At 36.4% G+C, this 18,865-nt stretch overlaps 1 long non-coding RNA gene across 1 annotated transcript; it reads left to right on the forward strand.

The window, feature by feature from the left end:
- Window positions 1–3,654: 3,654 nt before the first annotated feature.
- LOC111445444 lies at window positions 3,655–18,456 on the forward strand. The gene is made up of 3 exons (XR_002710856.1): window positions 3,655–3,667; window positions 18,107–18,214; window positions 18,320–18,456. It is a non-coding gene; the product is annotated as an uncharacterized LOC111445444 (long non-coding RNA).
- The last annotated feature ends 409 nt before the right edge of the window (window positions 18,457–18,865 follow it).

The following is an 18,865-nucleotide window of genomic DNA, read 5'->3' on the forward strand; positions in this document are numbered from 1 at the left end:
ATTGTATGTATGCATGTTAGTAATTTTGCCTTAAATTAGCTCTCCATGAATGAGATTAATTAGATGGATTGTTACGATGTGTTGGGTGAATTATCTGAGTGTTGCTTGTATGCCTTAAGCTTCCGTTGTACGTATGCACGCGTTTAATTTATGTTAGAATTGTGTATGTCAGGTTTCGGGTGCTCGATGGACGAATTTGCCCCATTGAACACGAACCTCGTGCTCTGGGTGCTTGATGGAGGTCATCGCCCCGTTGAGCCGGTATGCCTAGTTTGCATGAATTACATACTATGATGTTAGAAGAAATTGCACGCACCCTCTGTTAATTGCTAGGGCCCATTTCTATGATAAGATTAGGGAATTTCTTTTAGGAGCGATATGCCGCTCTAGACAGACTTAATTTTCCCCTAGAAACTTAGCGGTTTACCACGGTAAGAAAGTACCTAAGGGGGTTCATGGATTGCTAGCGTGAGAACGGTATCTATAGCTTCGTGGGAGGACCAAGGGTCCCTGATCAGTCCTTACTGTTCTTAGCCATTTCGCATGGGAAATGTGTCCCCACGTCGTACAGCCCATTAGCTGCATGGGAACGGGTTGGGTCGCGCCCCCCATAGGAGGACTATATGGGCGTAGGGGTATTCAGCACACCCCTAGGCTAGGTACCATGTAGTTCCAGATAGCCATGTAGAGATAGTGCCTCATAGAGAGATACCGACCATATTAGCTTGGCATAAGGAACCTCTAGGTGACTAATGAAAGGACGATGAACCGGTGAAACCCAAGGGGCAAGCCCCAAGAGACTAAGGTTAGAACCCGATGTCCTAGAACCGAATTAGGAAACCGTGGGAGTTCTGCTAAATTAAGATGCGAAAAGAGCCTACAAGTAGGTGGCTTACTGAGTATAATTTTTATACTCATCCTTGCTATGTTTTCTTTTTTTTCAGGGGCGCGAGGCGTCGGTCAAGAGTGGGCGTGATCTGAAGGGAATTGTCACAGAGGAATGGGTTGTCCCGGGGCGTCAGTCCAGTCTTAGTCATCATTTTTGTATTCGCATTCTTTTTAAATTTATTTTCCAAACGGTCTTGTGTTCTGTGTTTATCGTTCGAAAAACTTTATTGAAATTTGATGATTTTCGCTACTTCATATTTAAATCTCTTGTGCATCTGTGTCGTGTCGTTAGTCACTGTCCGTAGTAAAATATTGGGCTGTGACATTGTCATTTAGAACGGCTGTCTTAACATCCATTTGCCAAATTTCATAATCACAAAATGTGGCAATGGACAAGAGTATTCTAATCGATTTAAGCATAGCAACAGGAGAGAAGGTTTCTTCATAGTCTACCCCCTCTCTTTAGGTATAACTCTTTGCTACAAGTCGAGCTTTAAAGGTCTGTACCTTTCCGATTTAGTCTCCTTTCCTCTTATAGATCCATTTACAACCAATAGGTTTTACCCCATCTGGTTGATCTACAAGTTCCCAGACTGAATTGAAGTACATTGACTCCATTTCAAGATTCATGGCTTTGATCCACTGATCTCTATCTTCATCATTTATTGCCTATTTATAGATCAATGGATCCTCAACGCCATCATCAGGTATGATGACTTGAGTTTCTGCCAAATCCAAGTAACGATTGAGTTGAGTTATAACCCTTCCATTACGTTGAGGCATTCTCAACTCTTGAGAAGGATGTGATTGACCAGAAGTGCCAACTCCATCAACAATTCTTGTTGAAGGACCAGCTTGATCAACAACTCTTGTTGTTTTATCAGTAGCTTCTTTAGAAATCTCACTTAATACTAGTTTGCTGCAAGGTTGATGATTTGTTTCCTGGTCTTCCTCTAAGAATGCAGCGTTTGTTGATACAAACACTATTTTCTTAATGGTCATAAAACAAACTACCTTTCGTCTCTTTGGGGTATCCTACGAATATACATAATTTTGAACGACGTTCTAATTTCTTAGAGTTTTGCAACAACACATGTGTTGGGCATCCCCAAATCCTGAAGTGACGTAAACTACCTTTACGCCTTTTCCATAACTCATAAGGTGTTTCTGAAACACTCTTGGAATGAACCATGTTCAAAATGTATGTAGCAGTCTCCACTACATATCCCCAAAACAGATCAGGTAATTGAGCGAAACTCATCATAGACCGAACCATGTCTAACAGAGTTCTATTTCTCCTTTCTGATACACCATTCTGTTGAGGCATACTAGGGGCTGAGAGTTGAGACGTTATTCCATGTTCTATCATATAGTCCTAAAATCTTAAGTCCATATACTCTCCACCTCGATCTGATCGAAGTGTTTTAATAGTTTTACCTTATAGATTCTCAACCTCAGTCTTATACTCTCTGAATTTTTCAAGAGCTTCGGACTTGTGATGCATTAGGTAAAGATAGCCATACCTTAAATAATCATAAATAAAACTTATGAAATATTCATACCCTCCTCGTGCTGTGACATTCATTGGACCACAGAGATCTGTATGCATGAGTTCTAAGGTTTCTTTGGCTCTATAACCTTTTTCAGAAAACGATTGTTTAGTCATTTTACCATCAAGACAAGACTCACATGGAGGTAAATAGTTGTTTTCTAACTCATTTAGAAGTCCTCTTTTAACCAATCTCTCAATTCTATTGAGATTAATGTGGCCTAGTCTTAAGTGCCAAAGATAGGTATTAGGAGAAATCTTTTGTCGTTTATTTTGAGTTTCAGCTGTTTTAAACATCTCGGTATTTAAAATATCTTTTGTTTCGCTCGGTTTTAACATATATAAGTTGTTTTCTAGTTTTGTAGAACAAATATGAATACCTCTTTTGCAAATGAACACTTCATTGATTTCAAAAGATACTTTATACAATTGTTCAAATAAACAATAGATAGATATTAGATTTCTTTTCATTCCAGAAACAAAAAGTACATTATCTAATATAATGAATCTATCTCCAAAAAACAATTTTAAATTTCCTATTGATCTTGCTGAGACAACCTCTCCTGTTCCAACCCTGAGTGTTATCTGGCCGTCATCAAGCATTCTCTAGGAGCTAGTTTCCTGGAAAAAAGAACAAATATGATTAGTGGCCCCTGAATCTAGTATCCAAGTTGTGTTATCATACTCTACTAAACATATTTCTACAACGAGTAAATCATATTTACCTTGTTGTATCTTTTCGGCTTTTTTCTCTGCAAAGTATTTTAGGCAGTTTCTCTTCTAGTGCCCGTTTTCGTTGCAGTGGAAATATTTTCCTTTATCTGCTTTTTGAACCTTGTGTTTGCGGTTAGTAGGAATCTTATTTTTCCCCTTACCCTTCTTCTTTATCAAAACACTTTTAGAAGTTGAAGGTCCGGACTTATTTTTGGAGGACGATCCTCGTAGTAATTTCTTAGAGATAGCAACATTTGCTTCTCGTCTTTGTCCCTTGTTCGTTAAGAGGGACTGATAAGTCTATAGCTCATTGAGAAGAGCAGTCAAGTTATATCTATCTTGTTCATCATCACATTTGTGCGGAATTGGAAGAAGCTCTTCGGAAGAGACTCCATGATATAAACTGACTTGACTCTTCTCATCAATGACATTTCCATTTTCTTCTACCACATTGAAATGGACCATGATGTCCAGGACATGTTCTCTAACTGAAGTCCCTTCTTTCATACGGCAGTTGTAAATGTATTTTATGGCGTCATGTCTACGGGAGAAGGACGGTTGTCCAAACATCCATTTCAGAGATTCCCTAATCTCTTTAGTAGTACCCATCACATCGTGTTTCTAAGCCAAAACATCAGATAGGCTGGCTAAAATGTACACTCGGGCTTTGTCATTTGCCTTTGTCCATCTGTCATATGCATCCCGAACTGTTCTGTTTGCATTTGAGCTGGGGTTTGGAGGACATTCCTCAGTTAAAACAAACCTTAAATCATCAATTACAAGTATTGTGTTTAGGTTTGATTTCCAAGTTGCGTAATTGTCGCCGTTTAATTTCTCAGAAGCGAGTAATTGTACTACTGAGTTTGTCATGTTGTGATATAAAGAAAATTCTATTAGTGATTTGATTTAATCTTGTTTAATCCAATCAGGTTTAACAAATGAAATAATGTACCAAAAAATTATTAATTTGCAACAATACTTTAATGAGTTAGAGCAACTGCTACCGAGGGGCAGTCAATCACTCCTTCACTAAACCAAGACATTCTTGACTTAAGCACCAATCCCAGAATAACTCTTGTTCCTATAGTGTTTTAGTTATCGCTGTTTTGGTCAAGAATATACTAACTCTTAGTAATTCTTCGTAAATGTGACCCATCAATTTCAGACCTTAGAGATCGGTCCCAAAAACGCTATCAAATAAAAAAGCCAAAGTTGGGAATGGACCTAAGAAATCCTATCCATTTCTTGAGTTTGCGTTGTTTTGAATCCCATGTTACGACCCTTCAAATGGGTAGTTGCTCTAGGGTAACATGCAGGCGAAACATGGGAATCTCATGGTGCAACCTAGTGCTGGAGACCATAGGACGTGTTGATATACTTCCTTCTCCCACTTACTATAAATACTTTCTCTATTCACCTCGTTATTGACTCATGCAAATACCTTCCGAATGGAGGACGCTCCCAGGGCGACACGAGGCCAAGCATGAATCTCACGATGTGAATTTTGTCAGAGAGCGTGAAAGGAAAATGATGTATCTCATATACCTTTTTCCTCACACTAAGTATTTTTTACGGTTGGGTATACTCATTACTTAGGTATATTCCGGCTAATTAAATATAACTTAAGTCTAGGTGATTTTTCTAAAACTTATATCACTCAAACATGCTCATAAAACTGGGCTAACTAAGCTCAAGTACTGGTCTGATCTTCAGGTAGTAGGTGTTCCGTAAACCGTCAACTTAAGTACCTCCAGCCTTAGACAAGATCGTGTCAGGTGAGCTTTCTTGTAACCGCGATTTTATAATACATCGACCTATTTTAACTATTAAAATTGATCGTGCTTGGTTCTTTACCCTAAGTGAGCATGCACTTATCTTTATTATAGATTTTAACGTCTATCTCGTTTTATGACGTTGAAAATAACCTATAACATGCATCTAACATGCTTTATATAACAATTATATAATCATCAATTCCATGCAATAATATAACAATTATATCTATCACTCATGGAACCCTCAACATGCATGCTATACATTATAACACTTATAACATACTTGGAATGCATGAAACATGCTTAGCCTATGGTGGGATTTTAAATCTATATGACATACTTTATGCATATACATTTTCTATTTAATTAAAACATACATTCATAATGCATAATTAATTAAACACACTAAAGTGGATTGGTTATGACATTTTAAAGTAAGCAATTAAATAAATTATTAATTTAATGATTAAAAATAACTTGAACCGCTCCCGAGGATCACGAACTGGGCGAACCAACCCCTAAAAACGTTGAACCGTACCCCAACGGCAGAAAAAAGACCCAAACTACCTCTTCCATCTTCTTCTTTGGTTCAGCTTGCTTTCTCTTCATTTTCGATCAATTACAACCTGAAATGGACTCTAATGACTCCATAAAAATTACAGACCTTTCTTCACTCATTAAAGCCCATACACATTAGGCCAATTACAATAATTGTATCGAAGCATAAAAAAAATCTCAAAACCAAAAACATCCACTTTAGCAACCACAAAATTTCATTCATGAAATGGTACCCACCATGCTCAAATTAATGTAAATAAAGTGCTTAAAACTTGCTCTGATACCAATTGATGGAGTTTATATAACACATGTAGAAGCAATTTGGATCTTAGGCACTCTTGGAACATCAATTATTGTAAATAACTAGCATGATCATAAGTATTTAAACTCAAGGTCTTTAAGTACTAACCTTTTGTAGTTCAAATTCCTTTTTCCTCACGAACCGGTTTTGAACCACCACTAGTGTCTTTTTTTAATTCTTGGCAGAGTTGGATGCATGGTACTTTTCAACACACGACCCACGTATGCATACATGGACTCATCAGAAGGATTGGTGTACGTACCCCTTAGGCCGAACTTTGTCGGGCACAACACAATACATGTCACTGGACCCTCATAAAAAAAAAGGTCTTCATGATAACATGTCGAACATAAATATTGAAGGTATGCATCCATACTAGCATAACATAACGGAGAAGTATCCCGATACACATGACATACATACATGCACGAGGTCCCATGATTTTTATTCATAAGATAACATTTATTTCATTTCTTTTCTCCTTCCCTCCATAACATATTTCATGTATGTATCACGCATACATGGATAAACATCACATAATCCATCACATAACTTTACATGGAAAGATGTAACATTTCATACCTATCATACCATAACATATACCATCACAATATATCATATCATAAACATGTCAATTATCACATGTCTCGTACCTAGGTTGAGCGATCAAATACCTAGGTTGAGGCAAGTCCTCATAAAATTCTAATAAGACAATACGGTGATTTCTAGTATGAACATCTTGGAAAAGAGGTTGGTTGGTTTCTTCCTCAGGGCCACAGAGTCACCTATATTTGTGGGATGTGATCCTTCTCCATTAGCAACCTACTAGGCTATCTCATGTTATCCCACGCTCCCTTTTTAAGAAACAGGTTAACAACATAGTGGTCATATTCAAGAGGCCACTAGCTCTTCAGCGGAATAGAAGCTCAACTATCCTAACTAGCATGTGCATAGCTATATAGTACTAATATTGTAGTGGAAGGGGATTGGAGGGTCTAAAGATAGCGTAGCATTCACGCATCTCATAGCCTAGATAGTTACCTTGGTTATTCTTTGGAGTCGTGGAGATCTACTATTTTATTAGGGGCCTCTAATCACATCTTTAGGTAAACACAGGTCTATATTTTTTATCACCGCTCACTATCCTAGGGTATTTTGATACTGCAACCCTAATTCTCAATCCAACGAATAATGCTTTTGTTGAAGCAAGAACACTTGAATCAAAGTAATTAACACCTCCTTATACAAAATTCGGATCAACCAAGACATAAGGTTAGAATTAGATTACCTCTTACAATCGAAGATCTAGAAGCAAGATTTGGAAACCTTGTTCTAAATCGAGTCAGTCCACAATCAAATTTAATCAAAGCTTGATTGAATGGCTCAAATCCAATTCTACCACAAGAATTGTTTGAAACTTAGAAATGACAAAGATGATGTTCTGATTTCTAAGGAAACGTCTAAATTTGTGATTTCAATTTCATTCATCCACGAATTTGATTTTTACATAACAATTTCTTGGTATTTATACTCCCAACAAATGACGTTTGTGGTCATGATTTAATCCCGATTCCCTTAAATCTCCACGAAAGACGAAGTCAATTTTACCATTTGACAATTCCAAACATTATGAAACTAAAAATAATAAAGTTTTTCACCCAACTTTGATATGTGTAAGTGGTTAAGGAGACAGACATTTTTTATTCTTATCATATTTAGTCCACTAGAAATCTATTGACCTTATCAAGATTCTGCACACGCTATCGCGTCCTAATCTTATCAAGATTCTCTAGTGCTTGTGAAGCACAAGTCGCTCTTACCAATTCTAATTTCCTACGCAATGGAAAGCATAAAAAGCGACATTCATAAGAAATTTTATCATAGGGGCATTTTGGTAATTTCTTCCATCATGCATAACATACTCATCCATATTGCTTAATTTGTATTTTAATCATGCATATAGTACATAAAAGACATACATACAATACATACTCATAAAAAATAAAAATAAAAAAATAAAAAAAATTTATGATGTCCTTAACATGTATTTTTTACCACCTAAGTTAAGGAATGCTCGAATGCTATTAGGTCCTAGCGATATCTACAAGTATTACTTTCCTAAAGTCTATGTAGTTACTTACTTGAATGATGTTTACCTTCTTGAGCCAGCTATTTCACGTGTTTGGAGCTCAAGAATTTATAGGATTTCTCTCGTAGATCCTAATTCAAGCATAATTATGTTAATATCAAAGTCAAGACAAAAAACTGACAAACGGAGGTCGAACGAACAAAATGAGACTAACATGTGCTTACACACATCGGGAAAGGCTTTTCACGTGTGGAGGTTTTTTTATAGATCTCGGTTACTCATTGAGTCATTGGATCGGGTTCAGATAGCATTTTTTGTTAGGATCAAAGGTTAACGAGTTGCACACGCAAGCTTTTGATCGAATCCAGGCTCAGGGATCGGGTTAACCTACATGCATGTCACAATTAGTATCTGAACGATTCTCTCCGCTCAGTATTTGCCACTTGTCCTACTCAGCTTCAGACTCACTACTGCCAACGTCGTCTAACGTGTGCCTTCTCCCTTTTTGCCAACATTCAATATTTTAGATATACGATGAGGTTTCTATTACCTATCTAATTTCTTCTAAATTTTGTAACTTCTTACGGGTACACATAGCTATTTTCTCTTAAGTTTATTTTAGCCACAAAAATAAATAATAAAGTGCAAAGTCGGTCAAGAATTTAAAACTTAAGAAATTTACCATTTCTTTAAATTCAATGAAATAAATTTATCATTTCTTTAAATTCAATCAAATACTGCCTTTAGATCTTAATGAACTCTAGCTTCCTATATGAATCTTGGGTGAAATTCCCCCAATATCAACCTACTAAATTAGAAAAAATGAAATGCTTGCCTACGCTTCATTCATTCTTGACGAATTTGAATGGTAACTCTTACTATAATACCTTAAATTTGGAAATTTTTGGATTTTATTATTGACATAGAGGGTGAATCTCAAGTGTAGAAGGAAAAAAAAAATGCTTGAGAAGCCTTAGGGAACCTTGAAAAAATATTCAATATTTATCAAATTAAGAAAAATTTAGATAAAAATCCTCCGGGACAAAAAGGTAATTTTTTCTACCTTATAATTGGAGGGGTCTAGGATGACATGTATAGAAAACAAAGAAGAGAGAGGAAGGGAGAATTTCTCTTTTTGTGGGAGGAGGAAAAAGAAGAAAGTAAAGAGGATGTCAATCCTACACTTTAATGAAAAATTTGGCAAAAGATTTATCTCAAGTCCTAGCAAGAGGATCTATGAGTGTCGGTTTTTTTGTAGGATTGTTCGATTTGACTACGATGTTCCAGTAAAGGATTCTTACAAGTTTTGTGTTGAAACTCGACCATGATTTGTTTTAGAACTAGATTGGAGAGATTTATAATTTTGATAAGAAAATATATTTTTTCCAAAATTTGAACTCAATTATTATGGTCTCTATCTTCCTAAAAATTAAAAAGGTTGATTTGAGATCTTTATTTTTCATGAAGAAACCAAGTCATTTCTAGTTAATGGAAGATAAAAAGCAATCCAAAAAAATAGATTAAAATGCGTCGCTCAGCGAAATCTAGAAAAATTGAACGTTGGAAGAATCGACCGTGGATATATAGCTGCTGGCGACGAGAGAGAAGCGTATTAGCAAAAAGTTGAAATGTATCACAACGTGGCAAGAATGACGGGTCAACCAGTCAACGAGGACGTGTTGTGAGACACCACTTTACTCGCTAAACCGCAAACGACCGAGTCTACCCTCTGTAACTCAAACAGTACCAAAGAACTTTAGTTCGATCCACGTGCTCAAAATTCTACACGACCTATTCACTAACTAACGACACGTGTCCCGCGAATGTACCTCCGCCAGACGTGTGGTAAACGCGCGTAGAGAACATCTTTTGTGCTTGAATATCCCAATGGTATGCGCACGTGGAACACTTCTTTGGTCTTAGAAAAGCATGTGAGCGCGTGTATGTTCTTTCTTTTTGTCTTGTAATTCTGCTCGAGAAGGCACACGACAAATCTGTAAGTAACAACATGAAAATCTATGAAGCAGTACTTGTACAATTCGCTTGCTTATGAATGCATGCTAGTAAAATTAATCCTAGGTAGCTAGTCTTGATTAACAACTACCTAGGAAACTTACTAAGAGTGAAAACAGACCTGCTAGTTGTTGAAATTTCTTGTCTTACCCAGTATACTGTTTTAATATACTTTACTATTACGGTAAGTAATCATGCTATGACAGTGGATGAGATGTTTATTTATCAGCACTCTGGGTAATGGATGGATGTTATCGCCCCATTGAGCATGTGTGACTCTTGGTGAATGATTGTGTGATCCCACCCTTTTGAGAATAAGCAACAGAATCGAGTTAAGTCTAGGGTAAGCAGATAGATTGGTAGGTCGAGACTCAGGATTGAACACCTTTAGAGGTCTGAGACCAATGGAATCATGAAGGGCGATCAGAGGGTGAGACAATATTATAACCAAATAGTGTGCGCACATAAGTAATTTACAGCACGACACTATTTAAAATACAAAATAAAAAACGAACTCAAAACATTTTAAAACAAAAGAGTTGAGGACGACGGGTGAGGTTATTCTATTGCACTTGCCCAAGAGTCCACTCTCGACTTCGACCAGCTCCTTACCTGGAAAAAATGGAGAATAAGGAATGAGTACAAAGACTTAGTATGCAGCCTGCTTGTAGGCTCTCAATCGTGTCGTTGATATCTAGGATACCACACTCTTTCTTGTCTTGTTCTTGTTTCTTATTGTAAGTACTTAGGCCCACTTATTCTTGACTTGGGTTCTTATCGTGATTTATTCTAAGGACCTTGGTCCTTGGATTCTAAAACCTTGGTCATCCTTTAAGGCCTTAGTACCATGGTTCTTGTACTTAGAACTAGGTACCATGGTTCTTGTACTTAGAACTAGGGTCTTGATCCATGTTCTAGACCTAGATCTTTCTCTTGTTCTTGGTACTTTCTAGGTATTTATTCTGTTATTGATTTATTCTCAAAAACACTCTCCCTAGGATTTACGGCACTAGCCATACACTTGACAATCTTGTGTCCAAGGCTTGTTACTCAGTGGTAGATCAACTACATTGCATTGTAGACACGTTGTGTTTTAAGACATTAATCACGAGGCTAGGTAGTAGTTACCCTGAATGTAGGATCGGTCCTATGAGAGGCTGTTGATCATGTGAATAACTTGTTTAGGTGGCATGTATCGAGGGGTAGCACCCCCTCACTTCATAGCCTGTGGGACGGGTTCACCAGTTAACACTCCTATGGATGCAAACAGACCAACACTCACCATGTTCTTCCCCACCTTGTACCATTGCGAAGGCTAAGTTTTCTGTCCAGGTCTTTGTATCAAGAGTATGGAAACTCTAGGGACAAAAGTAAACAATTGGTTCACTGCTAGGTTAAGGATGTGATGAGAGACTACAAGTAGGTTGCTTACTCGTGACGAGAGGGTACTCTAGAGTTTAAAAGTAATACAGGAATTATGGACCTAGGGAATCATGTATCTCGTTCCCCCTTCCCTCGTTAGATGAATTTGGCATATTCTAATACACATTTTGATTTCCCTCTTATTTTATACACATTGATTGGAAAAAATATTACTAGAGATTCAGGGTGTGACATGATGAAATCAAAACCCCGTAATGCTTCTCCCAAGAGGCACTGAGTAATTCTTTCTTGCGAAAGAAGTCTTGCGCAATTCCTATTTGAAACTATAGTTCTAGAATTTTTTGAACTTATCTGTTCTACCTCACCTTAAAATTTCTAAGGTCCTCCTAAAAAGTTTGAAAATTCAAGTTAAAAAAATAAATCGGAAATTTAATATCTTGTTGGACTTGGGTGCTATACCATATGTGATCTATGTATTGCTTTCTCTCTTTTATATTTTCCACCATAAAGTATTCATATTTTGTTGTCCATTTTATGAAAGTGTTTTAAAAATCAATGAAATATTTATTATTCTTGCTCTAATAACTATTATCTATTCAAGGAATTTTGTTATTGAAAATCTAATAAATCTCTAAAATTGTCCCAAAATTAACCTTAAATTGTGTTGCATAACCAAAATTAGTTAAATGATTAAGTTTTTTACATCCATAGCATGCATTTACATAGTTTCTTGCATGTACTATAAATACCTATATTTATTCACATGTCCAACACAAATTGGTAGTTAAGTTAAAGTTTGATTAGAAAATGATTACGAATATTGTCGTTTTCTTTCTTTTCACGATGGCTTTAGTTGGAGCTCAAGTTCCAAGGGTCGCGTTACCACCACCAGGACCTTCTAGATATTACATTCATGTGGTTAACGGGCTAAGCAAACTTGGGTTGCTTGTGCATTGTCAGTCTAAAGACGATGACTTGGGGTATCATCGTTTGCTTAATCATGGAGATGATTACCAATGGAACTTCAAGGTTAAATTTTGGGGAACAACCCTCTATTGGTGCAAATTGGAGACGCCACATGCATACGTCTCTTTTGAAAGCTTTTGGCCTGAAACACAGCACTTATGGCTTCGTGATAGGTGCAAACATGGAACTGTAGGAACTTGTATTTGGACGGCTAAAGATGATGGAATTTACTTGAGAAACTTTCTTGCTAATGTTGATGAATTGATTCACAAGTGGATCTATAAAAGATAGAGAAGCTTCGTTATATGGTATTGGTGGAATTATCCTTGAGGAACAAATGAAAAATAATGGGATAGCACAAAAAGGTTGTTGTTGTTGTTTTGCCTTTTATTTTTTTTATTTTTTTTTTGTATGAAATGTATTTGATAATGAAGTGTATTGTTGTTCTCCAAAATTTTAAATTATGAAGAAAAAAAATTTAATTTGTATATGAATACAAGTTTTCAAAATTGTAATATTATTTTTATATTAAAAATAAAAAAAATAATGATTTTTATTGACCAATCTTAGAGAAAGTTCAGAATAATAAAATCTAAAATAGGTATTAAACCCTCATGTTTCTGCCATCTTCACATGGATTTTAAAATAGGATGGTAGGCACAATCCTTGAATTTCCATACATCTTATTAAAAGTTTCACATATTATATTGTATTTCTACAATCTTTCTTGATGTCCGATTTTCAAGAATTTGGATCTCCGATCAAAACTAAAAATATGAAAAAGCAAACAAAAAATGAAAACTAAAATAAAATAAAACATGAAAATTCCATAAAATATAAATTTGAATGAAGATAAACGACACCAAAATTAAATACAAAATAATATTTAATTATAAAGGGGTGCTGTTAAATTTTTTTATAAAGGCGAAAAAGGTGTTGGGATATACAAACACAACTAGTTTGGCAAACACCTTATATCGTGTAAAGTTATTTTATTCGGTTAGTAAAGCAATCACACCCAATATATGACTGTGACCTATCGTTCAAACCATACCATGACCTTCAGATTTTTTCAATTCTTGCCAGAGTTTGATGCATGGTACTTTTCTACACACGGCCCACGTACGCATACATGGACCCATCAGACATCTATACGTGCCCCTTAGGCCGGACTTTGTCGGGCACAACACAATACACGTCACTGGACTCTCATAACAGAAAAGGTCTTCATGATAACATGTCGAACATAAATATCGAAGGTATTCATCCCTACGAACATAACATAACGGGGAAGTATCCTGATACACATGACATACATACATGCATGAGGTCCCATGATTTTTATTCATAAGATAACATTTATTTCATTTCCTTTCTCCTTCCCTCCATATCATATTTCATGTATGTATCACGCATACATGGATAAACATCACATAATCCATCATATAACTTTACATGGAAAGATGTAACATTTCATACCTATCATACCATAACATATACCATCACAATATATCATATCATAAACATGTCACTTATCACTTGTCTCGTACCATAAAATATTTCATATCATTTTCATATTATATCACAATGTGTATATATATATATATATATATATATATATATATATATATATATCTGTCATACAGGTGTCGTATCATAATCATATCGTATCCTAAACACTTCATGGTCATATCGTTCCCTAATTTATCACAGCCTAAACATTTTTATATCTATCACAGTGATATTGTTTCATGAACGTACCTTAGTCATATCGTTACAGAACCACATATCAATATTTATGGGATCTCTAGTCTAGTAAGAGGATCGATGAGTGTCAGTTTTGGTTGTAGGATCGTTCGATTTGACTACGATGTTCCAGGAAAGGAATCTTACAAGTTTCGTGTGTAAACTTGACCATGATTTGTTTCAGAATTAGATTCGAGAGATTTATCATTTCAATAAAAAAATACATTTTTTCCAAAATTTGAACTCAATTATTATGGTCTTTATTTTCCTAAGAATTAAAAAAAAAAAATGGCATCGAATTGGTTGATTCGATATCTTAATTTTTCATGAAGAAACCAAGTCATTTCTAGTGAACGATGGAAGATAAAAAACAATCCAAAAAATTAGATTGAAATGCATCGCTCAGCAAAATCTAGAAAAATTGAACGTTGGAAGAACCTGTTGAGTTTTATGTCCTAAAACTCATAGTTTGTAAACAAAAACATATTCTATTTTCAATAAAGTTATTATTGTTGTTTATTCAGTAAAAATTGTTATTGAATAAAGTGAATTTTACGATCATTAATCTAAATCCAATAAACTAAGAACACTCTAGCTATAGTATGATTACTTGAACTATATGTAGAGACATAAGAGTGGATCAAGTTCAAGTATATAGTCAAAATGATCTATAGTATAAGGATAAGGCTGAGTACCTTATTATGGGGACACTATGGACGCAACCCACTTTTGTATATGATATAAACAATGTGATCACTAAATTGTACATGTAGAGACATGTAAGTGGGGGCGTCCTATGCAATGAGTATTGCATAAGATTGGACCATGAAGAAAATCACTCTTACTTTATAATGTCGTTTACTGTTGAGACTAATTTTCTTTTCATTCGATGACCTAGGTAACTTGATATGAACCAAGAGACATCATTCATACAATATACTTCAATGAAGATGTGAAGAAAATGTTGTCAAAATTATCAAAAGAGGTTGCAATTCAAGCAACATTAAAGAGGAATGAAGTTTGATGGTTATAAATTTTGGGTGGGTTAGAATTTAGAGTAATTTAGAGTTATTGTATTTTAAGACATTTTATTTAAAGGCATTCCAAAAGTTGTATCATTCATACTTAATGACCATAATTAGCCATTATGTAAATGTAACCTAAAGTACATAAAATGTCTTAAAATACAATAACTCTAAATTACTCTAAATTCTAACCCACCCAAAATTTATAACCATCAAACTTCATTCCTCTTTAATGTTGCTTGAATTGCAACCTCTTTTGATAATTTTGACAACATTTTCTTCACATCTTCATTGAAGTATATTGTATGAATGATGTCTCTTGGTTCATATCATAACTCGATCTTAATTCTGAGCTAACCATGAACTCCTGTTTATTCAGAATTATCCTTAGATATGCATAGATGAGAGTGGCTCGAGTTTGCCGACTCAATTGGCCTCCCATTTCAGGGGTAAGACTGGGTGAATAGCTGGGGACGTGGAGTGCAAGATGGAATTCGCTCCTACCCACTTTTAGGGATAGAAGATAGGTAGTTCCCTTAAGTACTGACTCCAGGTCTTGAACAAGGGGCCCCACCCACTCATTGGCCTGAGAGGGATTCGGTTTACTGGTTGGACCACAAACCAATTGTTCATAAGAGGATCAGTGGGACATAAGGAACAAGAAGCAACTTCAGGGGTAAAACGGCTAATTGACCCAACTTTATCTACGAACAACCTGTGAAGGATCGACTTACTAATCATGGCTATATCAAATGGATAGAAATATATCTATAGTGAGGGGAGTGCAACTACTAGGCTATAGTGGAGTGTCCTAGTAGTTAACGAGTGTTGTTGATTAATAAGGTTAATGAGTTTAACCGGTTAATGATGTTCTAAAAGTGCCTAAGATCCAAATTGCTTCCGCGTCTATTATATTAACACCATCAGAATCGATCGTGGATACACAGCTGCTGGAGACGAGAGAGAAGCGTATTAGCGAAAAGTTGAAATGTATCACAACGTGGCAAGAATTACGGGTCAACCAGTCAACGAGGACGTGTTGTGAGATACCAATTTACTCGCATTATAAAGTGAGAGTGATTTTCTTCATGGTCTGATCTTATGCAATACTCATTGCATAGGACGCCCCATAGAATATGTTTTTGTTTACAAACTATGATTTTTAGGACATAAAACCTAACGAACTCCCACTTGGACTAAAACTCTTGTGGGGTTTTATAACGTTGAATAGAGAGAAAGACATAGATATAATAAGCTAGGGCATAACATACTCATTTCTTTTCTCCCACTTGCCCTAGATTACATAATTCGTAGTCCTAGACTCACTAGGTGCCCTTCAAACACTTTAGCCGTGAGGGGCTTTGTAAATGGATCAACAATGTTGTGCTATGAAGCTATCTGTATGACGATCACATCTCCTCGTTGCACAATCTCCCTTATGAGATGATATTTGCGCTCAATATACTTTCCTCACTTATGGCTTCTTGGTTTTTTTGAATTTGCAACTGCTCCACTGTTATCACAATAAAGAGTGACGGGAAGATGCATATTTGAAACGACTTCCAAATAAGTTAAGAACTTCCTAAGCCATACAGATTCTTTTGTTGCTTCACAAGTAGCAACATACTCAGCCTCCATTGTGGAATCAGCAATGCGACCTTGCTTTATGCTTCTTCATATTATTGCTCCTCCGTTTAGAGTGAAGACAGATCCTGATGTCAATTTCCTCGAATCTACATCGGTTTGAAAATATGAGTCAGTGTACCCTGTAAGGATCAGATCCTTAGCATCGTACATTAGCATATAGTCTCTCGTTCTCCTAAGATACTTGAGAATATTCTTAATGGCCATCCAATGATCACGTCCCGGATTGGACTGATATCTGCTGACAATTCCCACAGCATAGCATATGTCGGGTCGGGAACATAGAATGACATACATCAGACTACTGACTGTTGACGCATAGGGAATGTGTCTCATATCCTCAACTTCTTGCGGTGTCTTAGGACTTTGTTCCTTCGACAAATGAACTTCGTGCTTGAAAGGTAATAATCCATTCTTGGAGTCCTGCATCTTATATCATATCAATATATTTTCGATGTACGATGCCTGAGAGAATGCTACTGTTTTGTTCTTGCGATTCCGAACAATTTGGATTCCAAGAACAAACTGAGTCTCTCCCAAATCTTTCATTTGGAATTGTGTCGCTAGCCAATGCTTAATGTCAGTCAGAAATCCCACATCATTCCCAATGAGTAGGATATCGTCAACATACAACACCAGGAAAGCTACTGTAGAGTTGACTATCATTTTATAAAAACAAGGTTCGTCAACATTCTATTTAAAGCCATAAGATTTGATCGCAGTATCAAACTTTATATTCTAGGATCGAGATGCTTGCTTCAACCCATAAATGGATCTTTTAATCTTGCAAACCCTTTGCTCGTGATCCGATTCAATGAACCCCTCTGCTTAAGCCATATAGATACTCTCTTCAAGATTGCCATTTAGAATGATTGTCTTAACATCCATTTGCCAAATTTCATAATCATGAAATGTGGCAATGGACAAGAGTATTCTAATCAATTTAAGCATAGCAACAGGAGAGAAGGTTTCTTCATAGTCCACCCCCTTTCTTTGAGTATAACCCTTTGCTACAAGTTGAGCTTTAAAGGTCTGGACCATACCGGTTTGGTCTCGTTTCCTCTTGTAGATCCATTTGCAACCAATAGGTTTTACCCCATCTAGTTGATCTACAAGTTTCCAGATTGAATTGAAGTACATTGACTCCATTTCAAGATTCATGGCTTTGATCCACTAGTCTCTATCTTCATCATTCATTGCCTATTCATGAAATACCCAAATTTTTAGATAAATAAATAAGAAATAAAAATAACAACATAGGAGGAAAAGGGTCATTTTGCCCCTCCCTTACCTAAGGGGTCTAGTTGTTTGGGCTCCAAGAAGAAAGAGAAAGATAAGAAAAAAAAAAAGAAAGAGAGAGAGAGAGAGAGAGAAAGGAGAAAGGAGAAAGGAGAAAGGAGAAGAAGTTAGGGTTAGGGAGAAAGGAAGAACAGAGAAGACAAACCACCATTGCAGATTGAATCCAAGGCAAGAAACTTCGAAGCAATACTTCTCTCGGTGCTGGAAAAGGAGTTTGGGTGGTGGAATCACTCATTCCGACAAGAAAATCTGAGAACGGACAAAGTAAGGTTCCGAACTTCTTGTTTCGATTTTATCTAGATCTGAGGAGTTTCTTGAAGGTTAGATCTGGAGTTTTTGAAGTATGTAACTAAAATAAGATTCACACAGGTTTCTTGAAGTTCCTGGACGAGAATCAGACGAAAATCAGAGTTTAGTTGGACTTCGGGTAAACTGATCGAAAACAGAAAATGTGAGTTTTTTCGTATCTTTGGACGGCCTTAACTCATCCTGTGTTCAAGGAAAAAGTAAAGGAAAAATATATTGTAGAAGTAAAATATGAGATCTACAATTTTCGTGAAGAAACTTTGTTGATATGGATTACGGATTTGAAAGATAAGAAACTTCGAAGACAATAGATCGAAAACGCAAAAATGCTAACATCTGGAAATTTGAAACACAGCAAGAGAGAGAAAGAGACCGCCACGCGTCGTTCAGTAAACGGAAGAGCGCGGCAGAGCTGACGTGCGTCACGTGGCAGCGTTCCACTAGTGCGCTGAGTCGGGTTGACCCGTACGCCCGTCGAACCAGTCTGGAAACCAGCAGTCCAACCTGACGTTTCCTGCCAAACACTGTGCTCCTCGTGTCGCGCTCAGAAAATTTGAAGGTAAGTCCGCAGCCGCTGGGGTTCGAAATGCGGCACTGCCCGCGCGTGTG

This window comes from Cucurbita moschata, unplaced genomic scaffold, assembly GCF_002738365.1.
Source record: "Cucurbita moschata cultivar Rifu unplaced genomic scaffold, Cmos_1.0 Cmo_Scf00007, whole genome shotgun sequence".
Taxonomy (NCBI): Eukaryota; Viridiplantae; Streptophyta; class Magnoliopsida; order Cucurbitales; family Cucurbitaceae; genus Cucurbita; species Cucurbita moschata.